Source organism: Hyla sarda, unplaced genomic scaffold (assembly GCF_029499605.1).
Source record: "Hyla sarda isolate aHylSar1 unplaced genomic scaffold, aHylSar1.hap1 scaffold_1167, whole genome shotgun sequence".
In the NCBI taxonomy this organism is placed as follows: Eukaryota; Metazoa; Chordata; class Amphibia; order Anura; family Hylidae; genus Hyla; species Hyla sarda.
In genome coordinates, this window is record NW_026607789.1 from 54966 (window position 1) to 72907 (window position 17942).

A 17942-nucleotide genomic window follows, 5' to 3' on the forward strand; every position below is an offset into this window, starting at 1 on the left:
ACAAGCAGAAGCAGAAGCAGCAGAAGCAGCAGCAGCACCACCTTTTGTTTTTTGGCTGCAGCAGCAGCAAGGCCCACAGGGCTGGCTAGCTGGCTAGCCAGCAAGCAGGTAGCAATGAAAGTAGGAATCTTTCTTTTTAACCCTGTAAGGGGGTGGTGCACTGTACCCGAAGATACTGCCATATCGGGTCAATGCATAGGGCGACGGAAGCAAGCTTCGAAATCGGCCCCCGTTCTCAAAAATCCATTTAATATATGGTCCCCAGATAGGGGACGTATCAGATATTAAACTGATAAGAACAGATACTACACTTGATCTTAGCCAAAAGGCCGAGAAGCGATAACCGTGAAAGGGGCGGGCCCAACAAGGTGCCCTTCATGGGCACTATCACTGCTTGCTGTCAGGGAGGCTGCCAGACAATTTTCCATGCACACTCTGGGCTGGGGGGCAGTCAACCACCAGTACACACAGCAGAACCTAAAAACCAAACCATTATTGCTAAGCAGCAAGACAGGGGCCCATTGCACTCCCACGGGGCCTTTTTAAATGCAATCCATAACCCGGATTTGCCAGGAACCCTTCTTACTCCTCCTACTTGCATGTGACACTGGGCTTAGGATCTGCATAGGAAACACACACACAAGCACACACCTACCTTTGTTGCCTGCAGATGCCTCCTTGGCTGTCCCCAAACGGTATCAAACCAACACCCACGGGAAGCTGTAAGCATAGAGGACATGCCTGCACCCCATTGGACTTACCTGTGTGGGTTAAATCCGGGTTATTTGACAACCTATGGCGGTGATGGTTCTGCTCAGGCAGAGCAGTGCTGATGCTCCTCATAAAGCTGTCGCTGCTGTGAAGGTTCTAGGTGACATCACAAATCCCTATGGTTACATACACAACAAAGCTGGGTTGTTGTTGTTTACACTCTGCAAGGCCTGTGGAAGTGAGTGACATCATAGCACTGTAGTTCTGAGGGTTCTAGATGGATGCAACAATCTCCTGTTGCTTCTATGAAGGCCATAATAGACGACATCACCAAACAGCTCCATAGTCACATACACAGCAAAGGAGAGATGTTGTTTACACCTAGTGATGTCAGTGGTATTGAGTGACATCACAGCACAGTGCTAAGGCTCCTGGGCCTGGACACAGCAGCGGCTGCAATATCTCAACGGAGAATACGTTTATATATATGTGTGTGTGTGCGCGTATATATATATATATATATATATATATATATATATATATCTCCGCCGAAATCACTTTTAAACCCATTTCCACCTTTTTTTCCCTTCTCTTCCTCTTACTTTTTTTTCACATTTTTTTACGTTTTTCTCCTTTTCGCCTCTTTTCTGGGCGTATTATTCTTCTTTTTCTTCTTTTTTTTCGTCTAATGCATACCCCATCAGTGCAGCAATGCTTATTCAATACCGCCAGCAGATGGAGACACTGGGGGATAATTTTCTAAGGATTTATACTGATTTTTCCTGTCTGAATTTGTCGCACAGAAAGTTGCAGGCCAAATATGTGTGACATTTCTGCGACTTTAGCTTCTAGAGCATTTTTACAACATTATACATAGGTGCTGAATACATAAAAAGCGACTGTTCAGCGACAGACAAGTCGCATCGGCTGAAAGTAGGCCAGAATGTCAGTCCATGTTGGAGCAGGTTTAGATACAGTCTAAAGTATAGATCTCAAAGTCTGTGCACAGAATTTAGCAAGGGCCTCGCACCTTCTGATGCATCAGGTAGGTGCACAATAGCATAGCCTAACCCTCTGTACTTTGGTCTATATTGATGCGGGACATAGACAGCCAGCTGATGACCAATCCATTAGTGCAATGGATGGCTGGAAGCATTTGTCTTTGCCTTTGCAATACCACAGAAGCAATGCATGGTCAATGTACAGCAATGACACACCTGTGTGAACAGCCAGGAGACCCCCCCCCCCCATGTTATGTTACATAGTTACATAGTTAGTACGGTCGAAAAAAGACATATGTCCATCAAGTTCAACCAGGGAATTAAGGGGTAGGGGTGTGGCGCGATATTGGGGAAGGGATGAGATTTTATATTTCTTCATAAGCATTAATCTTATTTTGTCAATTAGGAACATTCAGCACCCACCCGCTATCAAGGCAGCTGCCTATCATGTCATGCCCTACCTGCACAGGTGTGCTGGCTACTCAAATGATCCAATTAAGGAGGCCATTTAGTCAGCAGCAGCAGAAGTCCTGTGCCTGGATGCTCCAACAGCGGCCAGACACAAGCAGAAGCAGAAGCAGCAGAAGCAGCAGCAGCACCACCTTTTGTTTTTTGGCTGCAGCAGCAGCAAGGCCCACAGGGCTGGCTAGCTGGCTAGCCAGCAAGCAGGTAGCAATGAAAGTAGGAATCTTTCTTTTTAACCCTGTAAGGGGGTGGTGCACTGTACCCGAAGATACTGCCATATCGGGTCAATGCATAGGGCGACGGAAGCAAGCTTCGAAATCGGCCCCCGTTCTCAAAAATCCATTTAATATATGGTCCCCAGATAGGGGACGTATCAGATATTAAACTGATAAGAACAGATACTACACTTGATCTTAGCCAAAAGGCCGAGAAGCGATAACCGTGAAAGGGGCGGGCCCAACAAGGTGCCCTTCATGGGCACTATCACTGCTTGCTGTCAGGGAGGCTGCCAGACAATTTTCCATGCACACTCTGGGCTGGGGGGCAGTCAACCACCAGTACACACAGCAGAACCTAAACCCATACCATTATTGCTAAGCAGCAAGACAGGGGCCCATTGCACTCCCACGGGGCCTTTTTAAATGCAATCCATAACCCGGATTTGCCAGGAACCCTTCTTACTCCTCCTACTTGCATGTGACACTGGGCTTAGGATCTGCATAGGAAACACACACACAAGCACACACCTACCTTTGTTGCCTGCAGATGCCTCCTTGGCTGTCCCCAAACGGTATCAAACCAACACCCACGGGAAGCTGTAAGCATAGAGGACATGCCTGCACCCCATTGGACTTACCTGTGTGGGTTAAATCCGGGTTATTTGACAACCTATGGCGGTGATGGTTCTGCTCAGGCAGAGCAGTGCTGATGCTCCTCATAAAGCTGTCGCTGCTGTGAAGGTTCTAGGTGACATCACAAATCCCTATGGTTACATACACAACAAAGCTGGGTTGTTGTTGTTTACACTCTGCAAGGCCTGTGGAAGTGAGTGACATCATAGCACTGTAGTTCTGAGGGTTCTAGATGGATGCAACAATCTCCTGTTGCTTCTATGAAGGCCATAATAGACGACATCACCAAACAGCTCCATAGTCACATACACAGCAAAGGAGAGATGTTGTTTACACCTAGTGATGTCAGTGGTATTGAGTGACATCACAGCACAGTGCTAAGGCTCCTGGGCCTGGACACAGCAGCGGCTGCAATATCTCAACGGAGAATACGTTTATATATATGTGTGTGTGTGCGCGTATATATATATATATATATATATATATATATATATATTTCTCCGCCGAAATCACTTTTAAACCCATTTCCACCTTTTTTTCCCTTCTCTTCCTCTTACTTTTTTTTCACGTTTTTTTACGTTTTTCTCCTTTTCGCCTCTTTTCTGGGCGTATTATTCTTCTTTTTCTTCTTTTTTTTCGTCTAATGCATACCCCATCAGTGCAGCAATGCTTATTCAATACCGCCAGCAGATGGAGACACTGGGGGATAATTTTCTAAGGATTTATACTGATTTTTCCTGTCTGAATTTGTCGCACAGAAAGTTGCAGGCCAAATATGTGTGACATTTCTGCGACTTTAGCTTCTAGAGCATTTTTACAACATTATACATAGGTGCTGAATACATAAAAAGCGACTGTTCAGCGACAGACAAGTCGCATCGGCTGAAAGTAGGCCAGAATGTCAGTCCATGTTGGAGCAGGTTTAGATACAGTCTAAAGTATAGATCTCAAAGTCTGTGCACAGAATTTAGCAAGGGCCTCGCACCTTCTGATGCATCAGGTAGGTGCACAATAGCATAGCCTAACCCTCTGTACTTTGGTCTATATTGATGCGGGACATAGACAGCCAGCTGATGACCAATCCATTAGTGCAATGGATGGCTGGAAGCATTTGTCTTTGCCTTTGCAATACCACAGAAGCAATGCATGGTCAATGTACAGCAATGACACACCTGTGTGAACAGCCAGGAGACCCCCCCCCCCCCCCCCCATGTTATGTTACATAGTTACATAGTTAGTACGGTCGAAAAAAGACATATGTCCATCAAGTTCAACCAGGGAATTAAGGGGTAGGGGTGTGGCGCGATATTGGGGAAGGGATGAGATTTTATATTTCTTCATAAGCATTAATCTTATTTTGTCAATTAGGAACATTCAGCACCCACCCGCTATCAAGGCAGCTGCCTATCATGTCATGCCCTACCTGCACAGGTGTGCTGGCTACTCAAATGATCCAATTAAGGAGGCCATTTAGTCAGCAGCAGCAGAAGTCCTGTGCCTGGACGCTCCAACAGCGGCCAGACACAAGCAGAAGCAGAAGCAGCAGAAGCAGCAGCAGCACCACCTTTTGTTTTTTGGCTGCAGCAGCAGCAAGGCCCACAGGGCTGGCTAGCTGGCTAGCCAGCAAGCAGGTAGCAATGAAAGTAGGAATCTTTCTTTTTAACCCTGTAAGGGGGTGGTGCACTGTACCCGAAGATACTGCCATATCGGGTCAATGCATAGGGCGACGGAAGCAAGCTTCGAAATCGGCCCCCGTTCTCAAAAATCCATTTAATATATGGTCCCCAGATAGGGGACGTATCAGATATTAAACTGATAAGAACAGATACTACACTTGATCTTAGCCAAAAGGCCGAGAAGCGATAACCGTGAAAGGGGCGGGCCCAACAAGGTGCCCTTCATGGGCACTATCACTGCTTGCTGTCAGGGAGGCTGCCAGACAATTTTCCATGCACACTCTGGGCTGGGGGGCAGTCAACCACCAGTACACACAGCAGAACCTAAAAACCAAACCATTATTGCTAAGCAGCAAGACAGGGGCCCATTGCACTCCCACGGGGCCTTTTTAAATGCAATCCATAACCCGGATTTGCCAGGAACCCTTCTTACTCCTCCTACTTGCATGTGACACTGGGCTTAGGATCTGCATAGGAAACACACACACAAGCACACACCTACCTTTGTTGCCTGCAGATGCCTCCTTGGCTGTCCCCAAACGGTATCAAACCAACACCCACGGGAAGCTGTAAGCATAGAGGACATGCCTGCAGCCCATTGGACTTACCTGTGTGGGTTAAATCCGGGTTATTTGACAACCTATGGCGGTGATGGTTCTGCTCAGGCAGAGCAGTGCTGATGCTCCTCATAAAGCTGTCGCTGCTGTGAAGGTTCTAGGTGACATCACAAATCCCTATGGTTACATACACAACAAAGCTGGGTTGTTGTTGTTTACACTCTGCAAGGCCTGTGGAAGTGAGTGACATCATAGCACTGTAGTTCTGAGGGTTCTAGATGGATGCAACAATCTCCTGTTGCTTCTATGAAGGCCATAATAGACGACATCACCAAACAGCTCCATAGTCACATACACAGCAAAGGAGAGATGTTGTTTACACCTAGTGATGTCAGTGGTATTGAGTGACATCACAGCACAGTGCTAAGGCTCCTGGGCCTGGACACAGCAGCGGCTGCAATATCTCAACGGAGAATACGTTTATATATATGTGTGTGTGTGCGCGTATATATATATATATATATATATATATATATATATATATATATATATTTCTCCGCCGAAATCACTTTTAAACCCATTTCCACCTTTTTTTCCCTTCTCTTCCTCTTACTTTTTTTTCACGTTTTTTTACGTTTTTCTCCTTTTCGCCTCTTTTCTGGGCGTATTATTCTTCTTTTTCTTCTTTTTTTTCGTCTAATGCATACCCCATCAGTGCAGCAATGCTTATTCAATACCGCCAGCAGATGGAGACACTGGGGGATAATTTTCTAAGGATTTATACTGATTTTTCCTGTCTGAATTTGTCGCACAGAAAGTTGCAGGCCAAATATGTGTGACATTTCTGCGACTTTAGCTTCTAGAGCATTTTTACAACATTATACATAGGTGCTGAATACATAAAAAGCGACTGTTCAGCGACAGACAAGTCGCATCGGCTGAAAGTAGGCCAGAATGTCAGTCCATGTTGGAGCAGGTTTAGATACAGTCTAAAGTATAGATCTCAAAGTCTGTGCACAGAATTTAGCAAGGGCCTCGCACCTTCTGATGCATCAGGTAGGTGCACAATAGCATAGCCTAACCCTCTGTACTTTGGTCTATATTGATGCGGGACATAGACAGCCAGCTGATGACCAATCCATTAGTGCAATGGATGGCTGGAAGCATTTGTCTTTGCCTTTGCAATACCACAGAAGCAATGCATGGTCAATGTACAGCAATGACACACCTGTGTGAACAGCCAGGAGACCCCCCCCCCCCCCCCCCCATGTTATGTTACATAGTTACATAGTTAGTACGGTCGAAAAAAGACATATGTCCATCAAGTTCAACCAGGGAATTAAGGGGTAGGGGTGTGGCGCGATATTGGGGAAGGGATGAGATTTTATATTTCTTCATAAGCATTAATCTTATTTTGTCAATTAGGAACATTCAGCACCCACCCGCTATCAAGGCAGCTGCCTATCATGTCATGCCCTACCTGCACAGGTGTGCTGGCTACTCAAATGATCCAATTAAGGAGGCCATTTAGTCAGCAGCAGCAGAAGTCCTGTGCCTGGACGCTCCAACAGCGGCCAGACACAAGCAGAAGCAGAAGCAGCAGAAGCAGCAGCAGCACCACCTTTTGTTTTTTGGCTGCAGCAGCAGCAAGGCCCACAGGGCTGGCTAGCTGGCTAGCCAGCAAGCAGGTAGCAATGAAAGTAGGAATCTTTCTTTTTAACCCTGTAAGGGGGTGGTGCACTGTACCCGAAGATACTGCCATATCGGGTCAATGCATAGGGCGACGGAAGCAAGCTTCGAAATCGGCCCCCGTTCTCAAAAATCCATTTAATATATGGTCCCCAGATAGGGGACGTATCAGATATTAAACTGATAAGAACAGATACTACACTTGATCTTAGCCAAAAGGCCGAGAAGCGATAACCGTGAAAGGGGCGGGCCCAACAAGGTGCCCTTCATGGGCACTATCACTGCTTGCTGTCAGGGAGGCTGCCAGACAATTTTCCATGCACACTCTGGGCTGGGGGGCAGTCAACCACCAGTACACACAGCAGAACCTAAAAACCAAACCATTATTGCTAAGCAGCAAGACAGGGGCCCATTGCACTCCCACGACGGGGCCTTTTTAAATGCAATCCATAACCCGGATTTGCCAGGAACCCTTCTTACTCCTCCTACTTGCATGTGACACTGGGCTTAGGATCTGCATAGGAAACACACACACAAGCACACACCTACCTTTGTTGCCTGCAGATGCCTCCTTGGCTGTCCCCAAACGGTATCAAACCAACACCCACGGGAAGCTGTAAGCATAGAGGACATGCCTGCACCCCATTGGACTTACCTGTGTGGGTTAAATCCGGGTTATTTGACAACCTATGGCGGTGATGGTTCTGCTCAGGCAGAGCAGTGCTGATGCTCCTCATAAAGCTGTCGCTGCTGTGAAGGTTCTAGGTGACATCACAAATCCCTATGGTTACATACACAACAAAGCTGGGTTGTTGTTGTTTACACTCTGCAAGGCCTGTGGAAGTGAGTGACATCATAGCACTGTAGTTCTGAGGGTTCTAGATGGATGCAACAATCTCCTGTTGCTTCTATGAAGGCCATAATAGACGACATCACCAAACAGCTCCATAGTCACATACACAGCAAAGGAGAGATGTTGTTTACACCTAGTGATGTCAGTGGTATTGAGTGACATCACAGCACAGTGCTAAGGCTCCTGGGCCTGGACACAGCAGCGGCTGCAATATCTCAACGGAGAATACGTTTATATATATGTGTGTGTGTGCGCGTATATATATATATATATATATATATATATATATATATATATATTTCTCCGCCGAAATCACTTTTAAACCCATTTCCACCTTTTTTTCCCTTCTCTTCCTCTTACTTTTTTTTCACGTTTTTTTACGTTTTTCTCCTTTTCGCCTCTTTTCTGGGCGTATTATTCTTCTTTTTCTTCTTTTTTTTCGTCTAATGCATACCCCATCAGTGCAGCAATGCTTATTCAATACCGCCAGCAGATGGAGACACTGGGGGATAATTTTCTAAGGATTTATACTGATTTTTCCTGTCTGAATTTGTCGCACAGAAAGTTGCAGGCCAAATATGTGTGACATTTCTGCGACTTTAGCTTCTAGAGCATTTTTACAACATTATACATAGGTGCTGAATACATAAAAAGCGACTGTTCAGCGACAGACAAGTCGCATCGGCTGAAAGTAGGCCAGAATGTCAGTCCATGTTGGAGCAGGTTTAGATACAGTCTAAAGTATAGATCTCAAAGTCTGTGCACAGAATTTAGCAAGGGCCTCGCACCTTCTGATGCATCAGGTAGGTGCACAATAGCATAGCCTAACCCTCTGTACTTTGGTCTATATTGATGCGGGACATAGACAGCCAGCTGATGACCAATCCATTAGTGCAATGGATGGCTGGAAGCATTTGTCTTTGCCTTTGCAATACCACAGAAGCAATGCATGGTCAATGTACAGCAATGACACACCTGTGTGAACAGCCAGGAGACCCCCCCCCCCCCATGTTATGTTACATAGTTACATAGTTAGTACGGTCGAAAAAAGACATATGTCCATCAAGTTCAACCAGGGAATTAAGGGGTAGGGGTGTGGCGCGATATTGGGGAAGGGATGAGATTTTATATTTCTTCATAAGCATTAATCTTATTTTGTCAATTAGGAACATTCAGCACCCACCCGCTATCAAGGCAGCTGCCTATCATGTCATGCCCTACCTGCACAGGTGTGCTGGCTACTCAAATGATCCAATTAAGGAGGCCATTTAGTCAGCAGCAGCAGAAGTCCTGTGCCTGGACGCTCCAACAGCGGCCAGACACAAGCAGAAGCAGAAGCAGCAGAAGCAGCAGCAGCACCACCTTTTGTTTTTTGGCTGCAGCAGCAGCAAGGCCCACAGGGCTGGCTAGCTGGCTAGCCAGCAAGCAGGTAGCAATGAAAGTAGGAATCTTTCTTTTTAACCCTGTAAGGGGGTGGTGCACTGTACCCGAAGATACTGCCATATCGGGTCAATGCATAGGGCGACGGAAGCAAGCTTCGAAATCGGCCCCCGTTCTCAAAAATCCATTTAATATATGGTCCCCAGATAGGGGACGTATCAGATATTAAACTGATAAGAACAGATACTACACTTGATCTTAGCCAAAAGGCCGAGAAGCGATAACCGTGAAAGGGGCGGGCCCAACAAGGTGCCCTTCATGGGCACTATCACTGCTTGCTGTCAGGGAGGCTGCCAGACAATTTTCCATGCACACTCTGGGCTGGGGGGCAGTCAACCACCAGTACACACAGCAGAACCTAAACCCATACCATTATTGCTAAGCAGCAAGACAGGGGCCCATTGCACTCCCACGGGGCCTTTTTAAATGCAATCCATAACCCGGATTTGCCAGGAACCCTTCTTACTCCTCCTACTTGCATGTGACACTGGGCTTAGGATCTGCATAGGAAACACACACACAAGCACACACCTACCTTTGTTGCCTGCAGATGCCTCCTTGGCTGTCCCCAAACGGTATCAAACCAACACCCACGGGAAGCTGTAAGCATAGAGGACATGCCTGCACCCCATTGGACTTACCTGTGTGGGTTAAATCCGGGTTATTTGACAACCTATGGCGGTGATGGTTCTGCTCAGGCAGAGCAGTGCTGATGCTCCTCATAAAGCTGTCGCTGCTGTGAAGGTTCTAGGTGACATCACAAATCCCTATGGTTACATACACAACAAAGCTGGGTTGTTGTTGTTTACACTCTGCAAGGCCTGTGGAAGTGAGTGACATCATAGCACTGTAGTTCTGAGGGTTCTAGATGGATGCAACAATCTCCTGTTGCTTCTATGAAGGCCATAATAGACGACATCACCAAACAGCTCCATAGTCACATACACAGCAAAGGAGAGATGTTGTTTACACCTAGTGATGTCAGTGGTATTGAGTGACATCACAGCACAGTGCTAAGGCTCCTGGGCCTGGACACAGCAGCGGCTGCAATATCTCAACGGAGAATACGTTTATATCTATGTGTGTGTGTGCGCGTATATATATATATATATATATATATATATATATATATATATATTTCTCCGCCGAAATCACTTTTAAACCCATTTCCACCTTTTTTTCCCTTCTCTTCCTCTTACTTTTTTTTCACGTTTTTTTACGTTTTTCTCCTTTTCGCCTCTTTTCTGGGCGTATTATTCTTCTTTTTCTTCTTTTTTTTCGTCTAATGCATACCCCATCAGTGCAGCAATGCTTATTCAATACCGCCAGCAGATGGAGACACTGGGGGATAATTTTCTAAGGATTTATACTGATTTTTCCTGTCTGAATTTGTCGCACAGAAAGTTGCAGGCCAAATATGTGTGACATTTCTGCGACTTTAGCTTCTAGAGCATTTTTACAACATTATACATAGGTGCTGAATACATAAAAAGCGACTGTTCAGCGACAGACAAGTCGCATCGGCTGAAAGTAGGCCAGAATGTCAGTCTATGTTGGAGCAGGTTTAGATACAGTCTAAAGTATAGATCTCAAAGTCTGTGCACAGAATTTAGCAAGGGCCTCGCACCTTCTGATGCATCAGGTAGGTGCACAATAGCATAGCCTAACCCTCTGTACTTTGGTCTATATTGATGCGGGACATAGACAGCCAGCTGATGACCAATCCATTAGTGCAATGGATGGCTGGAAGCATTTGTCTTTGCCTTTGCAATACCACAGAAGCAATGCATGGTCAATGTACAGCAATGACACACCTGTGTGAACAGCCAGGAGACCCCCCCCCCCCCCATGTTATGTTACATAGTTACATAGTTAGTACGGTCGAAAAAAGACATATGTCCATCAAGTTCAACCAGGGAATTAAGGGGTAGGGGTGTGGCGCGATATTGGGGAAGGGATGAGATTTTATATTTCTTCATAAGCATTAATCTTATTTTGTCAATTAGGAACATTCAGCACCCACCCGCTATCAAGGCAGCTGCCTATCATGTCATGCCCTACCTGCACAGGTGTGCTGGCTACTCAAATGATCCAATTAAGGAGGCCATTTAGTCAGCAGCAGCAGAAGTCCTGTGCCTGGACGCTCCAACAGCGGCCAGACACAAGCAGAAGCAGAAGCAGCAGAAGCAGCAGCAGCACCACCTTTTGTTTTTTGGCTGCAGCAGCAGCAAGGCCCACAGGGCTGGCTAGCTGGCTAGCCAGCAAGCAGGTAGCAATGAAAGTAGGAATCTTTCTTTTTAACCCTGTAAGGGGGTGGTGCACTGTACCCGAAGATACTGCCATATCGGGTCAATGCATAGGGCGACGGAAGCAAGCTTCGAAATCGGCCCCCGTTCTCAAAAATCCATTTAATATATGGTCCCCAGATAGGGGACGTATCAGATATTAAACTGATAAGAACAGATACTACACTTGATCTTAGCCAAAAGGCCGAGAAGCGATAACCGTGAAAGGGGCGGGCCCAACAAGGTGCCCTTCATGGGCACTATCACTGCTTGCTGTCAGGGAGGCTGCCAGACAATTTTCCATGCACACTCTGGGCTGGGGGGCAGTCAACCACCAGTACACACAGCAGAACCTAAACCCATACCATTATTGCTAAGCAGCAAGACAGGGGCCCATTGCACTCCCACGGGGCCTTTTTAAATGCAATCCATAACCCGGATTTGCCAGGAACCCTTCTTACTCCTCCTACTTGCATGTGACACTGGGCTTAGGATCTGCATAGGAAACACACACACAAGCACACACCTACCTTTGTTGCCTGCAGATGCCTCCTTGGCTGTCCCCAAACGGTATCAAACCAACACCCACGGGAAGCTGTAAGCATAGAGGACATGCCTGCACCCCATTGGACTTACCTGTGTGGGTTAAATCCGGGTTATTTGACAACCTATGGCGGTGATGGTTCTGCTCAGGCAGAGCAGTGCTGATGCTCCTCATAAAGCTGTCGCTGCTGTGAAGGTTCTAGGTGACATCACAAATCCCTATGGTTACATACACAACAAAGCTGGGTTGTTGTTGTTTACACTCTGCAAGGCCTGTGGAAGTGAGTGACATCATAGCACTGTAGTTCTGAGGGTTCTAGATGGATGCAACAATCTCCTGTTGCTTCTATGAAGGCCATAATAGACGACATCACCAAACAGCTCCATAGTCACATACACAGCAAAGGAGAGATGTTGTTTACACCTAGTGATGTCAGTGGTATTGAGTGACATCACAGCACAGTGCTAAGGCTCCTGGGCCTGGACACAGCAGCGGCTGCAATATCTCAACGGAGAATACGTTTATATATATGTGTGTGTGTGCGCGTATATATATATATATATATATATATATATATATATATATATATATATTTCTCCGCCGAAATCACTTTTAAACCCATTTCCACCTTTTTTTCCCTTCTCTTCCTCTTACTTTTTTTTCACGTTTTTTTACGTTTTTCTCCTTTTCGCCTCTTTTCTGGGCGTATTATTCTTCTTTTTCTTCTTTTTTTTCGTCTAATGCATACCCCATCAGTGCAGCAATGCTTATTCAATACCGCCAGCAGATGGAGACACTGGGGGATAATTTTCTAAGGATTTATACTGATTTTTCCTGTCTGAATTTGTCGCACAGAAAGTTGCAGGCCAAATATGTGTGACATTTCTGCGACTTTAGCTTCTAGAGCATTTTTACAACATTATACATAGGTGCTGAATACATAAAAAGCGACTGTTCAGCGACAGACAAGTCGCATCGGCTGAAAGTAGGCCAGAATGTCAGTCCATGTTGGAGCAGGTTTAGATACAGTCTAAAGTATAGATCTCAAAGTCTGTGCACAGAATTTAGCAAGGGCCTCGCACCTTCTGATGCATCAGGTAGGTGCACAATAGCATAGCCTAACCCTCTGTACTTTGGTCTATATTGATGCGGGACATAGACAGCCAGCTGATGACCAATCCATTAGTGCAATGGATGGCTGGAAGCATTTGTCTTTGCCTTTGCAATACCACAGAAGCAATGCATGGTCAATGTACAGCAATGACACACCTGTGTGAACAGCCAGGAGACCCCCCCCCCCCCCCCCATGTTATGTTACATAGTTACATAGTTAGTACGGTCGAAAAAAGACATATGTCCATCAAGTTCAACCAGGGAATTAAGGGGTAGGGGTGTGGCGCGATATTGGGGAAGGGATGAGATTTTATATTTCTTCATAAGCATTAATCTTATTTTGTCAATTAGGAACATTCAGCACCCACCCGCTATCAAGGCAGCTGCCTATTATGTCATGCCCTACCTGCACAGGTGTGCTGGCTACTCAAATGATCCAATTAAGGAGGCCATTTAGTCAGCAGCAGCAGAAGTCCTGTGCCTGGACGCTCCAACAGCGGCCAGACACAAGCAGAAGCAGAAGCAGCAGAAGCAGCAGCAGCACCACCTTTTGTTTTTTGGCTGCAGCAGCAGCAAGGCCCACAGGGCTGGCTAGCTGGCTAGCCAGCAAGCAGGTAGCAATGAAAGTAGGAATCTTTCTTTTTAACCCTGTAAGGGGGTGGTGCACTGTACCCGAAGATACTGCCATATCGGGTCAATGCATAGGGCGACGGAAGCAAGCTTCGAAATCGGCCCCCGTTCTCAAAAATCCATTTAATATATGGTCCCCAGATAGGGGACGTATCAGATATTAAACTGATAAGAACAGATACTACACTTGATCTTAGCCAAAAGGCCGAGAAGCGATAACCGTGAAAGGGGCGGGCCCAACAAGGTGCCCTTCATGGGCACTATCACTGCTTGCTGTCAGGGAGGCTGCCAGACAATTTTCCATGCACACTCTGGGCTGGGGGGCAGTCAACCACCAGTACACACAGCAGAACCTAAACCCATACCATTATTGCTAAGCAGCAAGACAGGGGCCCATTGCACTCCCACGGGGCCTTTTTAAATGCAATCCATAACCCGGATTTGCCAGGAACCCTTCTTACTCCTCCTACTTGCATGTGACACTGGGCTTAGGATCTGCATAGGAAACACACACACAAGCACACACCTACCTTTGTTGCCTGCAGATGCCTCCTTGGCTGTCCCCAAACGGTATCAAACCAACACCCACGGGAAGCTGTAAGCATAGAGGACATGCCTGCACCCCATTGGACTTACCTGTGTGGGTTAAATCCGGGTTATTTGACAACCTATGGCGGTGATGGTTCTGCTCAGGCAGAGCAGTGCTGATGCTCCTCATAAAGCTGTCGCTGCTGTGAAGGTTCTAGGTGACATCACAAATCCCTATGGTTACATACACAACAAAGCTGGGTTGTTGTTGTTTACACTCTGCAAGGCCTGTGGAAGTGAGTGACATCATAGCACTGTAGTTCTGAGGGTTCTAGATGGATGCAACAATCTCCTGTTGCTTCTATGAAGGCCATAATAGACGACATCACCAAACAGCTCCATAGTCACATACACAGCAAAGGAGAGATGTTGTTTACACCTAGTGATGTCAGTGGTATTGAGTGACATCACAGCACAGTGCTAAGGCTCCTGGGCCTGGACACAGCAGCGGCTGCAATATCTCAACGGAGAATACGTTTATATATATGTGTGTGTGTGCGCGTATATATATATATATATATATATATATATATATATATATTTCTCCGCCGAAATCACTTTTAAACCCATTTCCACCTTTTTTTCCCTTCTCTTCCTCTTACTTTTTTTTCACGTTTTTTTACGTTTTTCTCCTTTTCGCCTCTTTTCTGGGCGTATTATTCTTCTTTTTCTTCTTTTTTTTCGTCTAATGCATACCCCATCAGTGCAGCAATGCTTATTCAATACCGCCAGCAGATGGAGACACTGGGGGATAATTTTCTAAGGATTTATACTGATTTTTCCTGTCTGAATTTGTCGCACAGAAAGTTGCAGGCCAAATATGTGTGACATTTCTGCGACTTTAGCTTCTAGAGCATTTTTACAACATTATACATAGGTGCTGAATACATAAAAAGCGACTGTTCAGCGACAGACAAGTCGCATCGGCTGAAAGTAGGCCAGAATGTCAGTCCATGTTGGAGCAGGTTTAGATACAGTCTAAAGTATAGATCTCAAAGTCTGTGCACAGAATTTAGCAAGGGCCTCGCACCTTCTGATGCATCAGGTAGGTGCACAATAGCATAGCCTAACCCTCTGTACTTTGGTCTATATTGATGCGGGACATAGATAGCCAGCTGATGACCAATCCATTAGTGCAATGGATGGCTGGAAGCATTTGTCTTTGCCTTTGCAATACCACAGAAGCAATGCATGGTCAATGTACAGCAATGACACACCTGTGTGAACAGCCAGGAGACCCCCCCCCCCCCCCCCCCATGTTATGTTACATAGTTACATAGTTAGTACGGTCGAAAAAAGACATATGTCCATCAAGTTCAACCAGGGAATTAAGGGGTAGGGGTGTGGCGCGATATTGGGGAAGGGATGAGATTTTATATTTCTTCATAAGCATTAATCTTATTTTGTCAATTAGGAACATTCAGCACCCACCCGCTATCAAGGCAGCTGCCTATCATGTCATGCCCTACCTGCACAGGTGTGCTGGCTACTCAAATGATCCAATTAAGGAGGCCATTTAGTCAGCAGCAGCAGAAGTCCTGTGCCTGGACGCTCCAACAGCGGCCAGACACAAGCAGAAGCAGAAGCAGCAGAAGCAGCAGCAGCACCACCTTTTGTTTTTTGGCTGCAGCAGCAGCAAGGCCCACAGGGCTGGCTAGCTGGCTAGCCAGCAAGCAGGTAGCAATGAAAGTAGGAATCTTTCTTTTTAACCCTGTAAGGGGGTGGTGCACTGTACCCGAAGATACTGCCATATCGGGTCAATGCATAGGGCGACGGAAGCAAGCTTCGAAATCGGCCCCCGTTCTCAAAAATCCATTTAATATATGGTCCCCAGATAGGGGACGTATCAGATATTAAACTGATAAGAACAGATTTTTTTTTTTTTTTATCTAAAGCCGAGGAACGTGCTTTCGATTCACCCAAAGTGCAAGAAAAAGTGCAAACGTGTTACACTAAAAAAAACGTGCACAAAGGATGCGGTCTATCGCAAGCCCTTCTCCGATAGGAGAGAGGCCCCCCAACAAACCTTACCCTTTGCCTCCGGACCAAAAGGTACCTGCGAGGTTCCAGGTTCGATGTCCCTTTTCGCCGAAGCTACTAGGGGACCACAAATGCTCCCGGCATCCCCCTTGGCGTTAGCCAAGGTATCTGCCCGCAGAGCCGATTACGGTAGGTACCCTGCCAAAGCAGGAGTACCCGGGGTGTTTGCAGGGAGGTGCGGAACCTAATGGCCACACACACCTCCCCTAGACCGCCAGGAGGGACACCCAGAAGGGCTACCGCATCCTGACAAATCCTGTGAACACACAACACGCAAAAAGTGACACAGTGAGACAAAAAATAAATAAATAAGTGAATGTGTGCAGATATACTGCCCGGACATCCGGCCGGATCTATAAAAATTTCTCTGATCCTAGCCAGAAGGCCGGGAATCAAGAGGTGAGTGCCACAAGGTGAAGAGATTATGGTGCCCGTGCTTCAACTCAGTGAGTCTATTCTCCCAGTGAGTTTCGGCACCTCGGGGTCACCACTCCCCGAGGCACAAAAGTACCTCGGCTCTAGACCCTCTCAGCCTCATGGCGAGACCCGAAGGGAACAGGTCACATCGGGGCAGCCGTCGAGCTGATTCCTCAGAACCAGCCCCGGAAAGCCCTGGTACACCTGCATCCTCCATGCAGCACCCATCCCCACCAGCATGAAAACTGATAAGAACAGATACTACACTTGATCTTAGCCAAAAGGCCGAGAAGCGATAACCGTGAAAGGGGCGGGCCCAACAAGGTGCCCTTCATGGGCACTATCACTGCTTGCTGTCAGGGAGGCTGCCAGACAATTTTCCATGCACACTCTGGGCTGGGGGGCAGTCAACCACCAGTACACACAGCAGAACCTAAACCCATACCATTATTGCTAAGCAGCAAGACAGGGGCCCATTGCACTCCCACGGGGCCTTTTTAAATGCAATCCATGACCCGGATTTGCCAGGAACCCTTCTTACTCCTCCTACTTGCATGTGACACTGGGCTTAGGATCTGCATAGGAAACACACACACAAGCACACACCTACCTTTGTTGCCTGCAGATGCCTCCTTGGCTGTCCCCAAACGGTATCAAACCAACACCCACGGGAAGCTGTAAGCATAGAGGACATGCCTGCACCCCATTGGACTTACCTGTGTGGGTTAAATCCGGGTTATTTGACAACCTATGGCGGTGATGGTTCTGCTCAGGCAGAGCAGTGCTGATGCTCCTCATAAAGCTGTCGCTGCTGTGAAGGTTCTAGGTGACATCACAAATCCCTATGGTTACATACACAACAAAGCTGGGTTGTTGTTGTTTACACTCTGCAAGGCCTGTGGAAGTGAGTGACATCATAGCACTGTAGTTCTGAGGGTTCTAGATGGATGCAACAATCTCCTGTTGCTTCTATGAAGGCCATAATAGACGACATCACCAAACAGCTCCATAGTCACATACACAGCAAAGGAGAGATGTTGTTTACACCTAGTGATGTCAGTGGTATTGAGTGACATCACAGC

At 46.6% G+C, this 17942-nt stretch overlaps 7 non-coding genes and 2 pseudogenes across 7 annotated transcripts; all 9 read right to left on the bottom strand.

Annotated features, from left to right (window-relative positions):
• Positions 1–150: 150 nt before the first annotated feature.
• LOC130302450 (U2 spliceosomal RNA) lies at positions 151–341 on the bottom strand. The gene has a single exon (XR_008852653.1). It is a non-coding gene; the product is annotated as a U2 spliceosomal RNA (small nuclear RNA).
• Positions 342–2423: 2082 nt separating this feature from the next.
• Positions 2424–2614, bottom strand: LOC130302451 (U2 spliceosomal RNA). The gene has a single exon (XR_008852654.1). It is a non-coding gene; the product is annotated as a U2 spliceosomal RNA (small nuclear RNA).
• Positions 2615–4701: 2087 nt separating this feature from the next.
• On the bottom strand, positions 4702–4892 carry LOC130302452 (U2 spliceosomal RNA). Its single transcript, XR_008852655.1, has one exon. It is a non-coding gene; the product is annotated as a U2 spliceosomal RNA (small nuclear RNA).
• A 2099-nt stretch (positions 4893–6991) lies between these two features.
• Positions 6992–7182, bottom strand: LOC130302453 (U2 spliceosomal RNA). The gene has a single exon (XR_008852656.1). It is a non-coding gene; the product is annotated as a U2 spliceosomal RNA (small nuclear RNA).
• Positions 7183–9274: 2092 nt separating this feature from the next.
• On the bottom strand, positions 9275–9465 carry LOC130302454 (U2 spliceosomal RNA). Its single transcript, XR_008852657.1, has one exon. It is a non-coding gene; the product is annotated as a U2 spliceosomal RNA (small nuclear RNA).
• A 2089-nt stretch (positions 9466–11554) lies between these two features.
• Positions 11555–11745, bottom strand: LOC130302456 (U2 spliceosomal RNA). The gene has a single exon (XR_008852659.1). It is a non-coding gene; the product is annotated as a U2 spliceosomal RNA (small nuclear RNA).
• A 2096-nt stretch (positions 11746–13841) lies between these two features.
• LOC130302457 (U2 spliceosomal RNA) lies at positions 13842–14032 on the bottom strand. Its single transcript, XR_008852660.1, has one exon. It is a non-coding gene; the product is annotated as a U2 spliceosomal RNA (small nuclear RNA).
• A 2090-nt stretch (positions 14033–16122) lies between these two features.
• Positions 16123–16303, bottom strand: LOC130302484 (U2 spliceosomal RNA; annotated as a pseudogene).
• A 694-nt stretch (positions 16304–16997) lies between these two features.
• On the bottom strand, positions 16998–17157 carry LOC130302433 (U2 spliceosomal RNA; annotated as a pseudogene).
• Between the last annotated feature and the right edge of the window lie 785 nt (positions 17158–17942).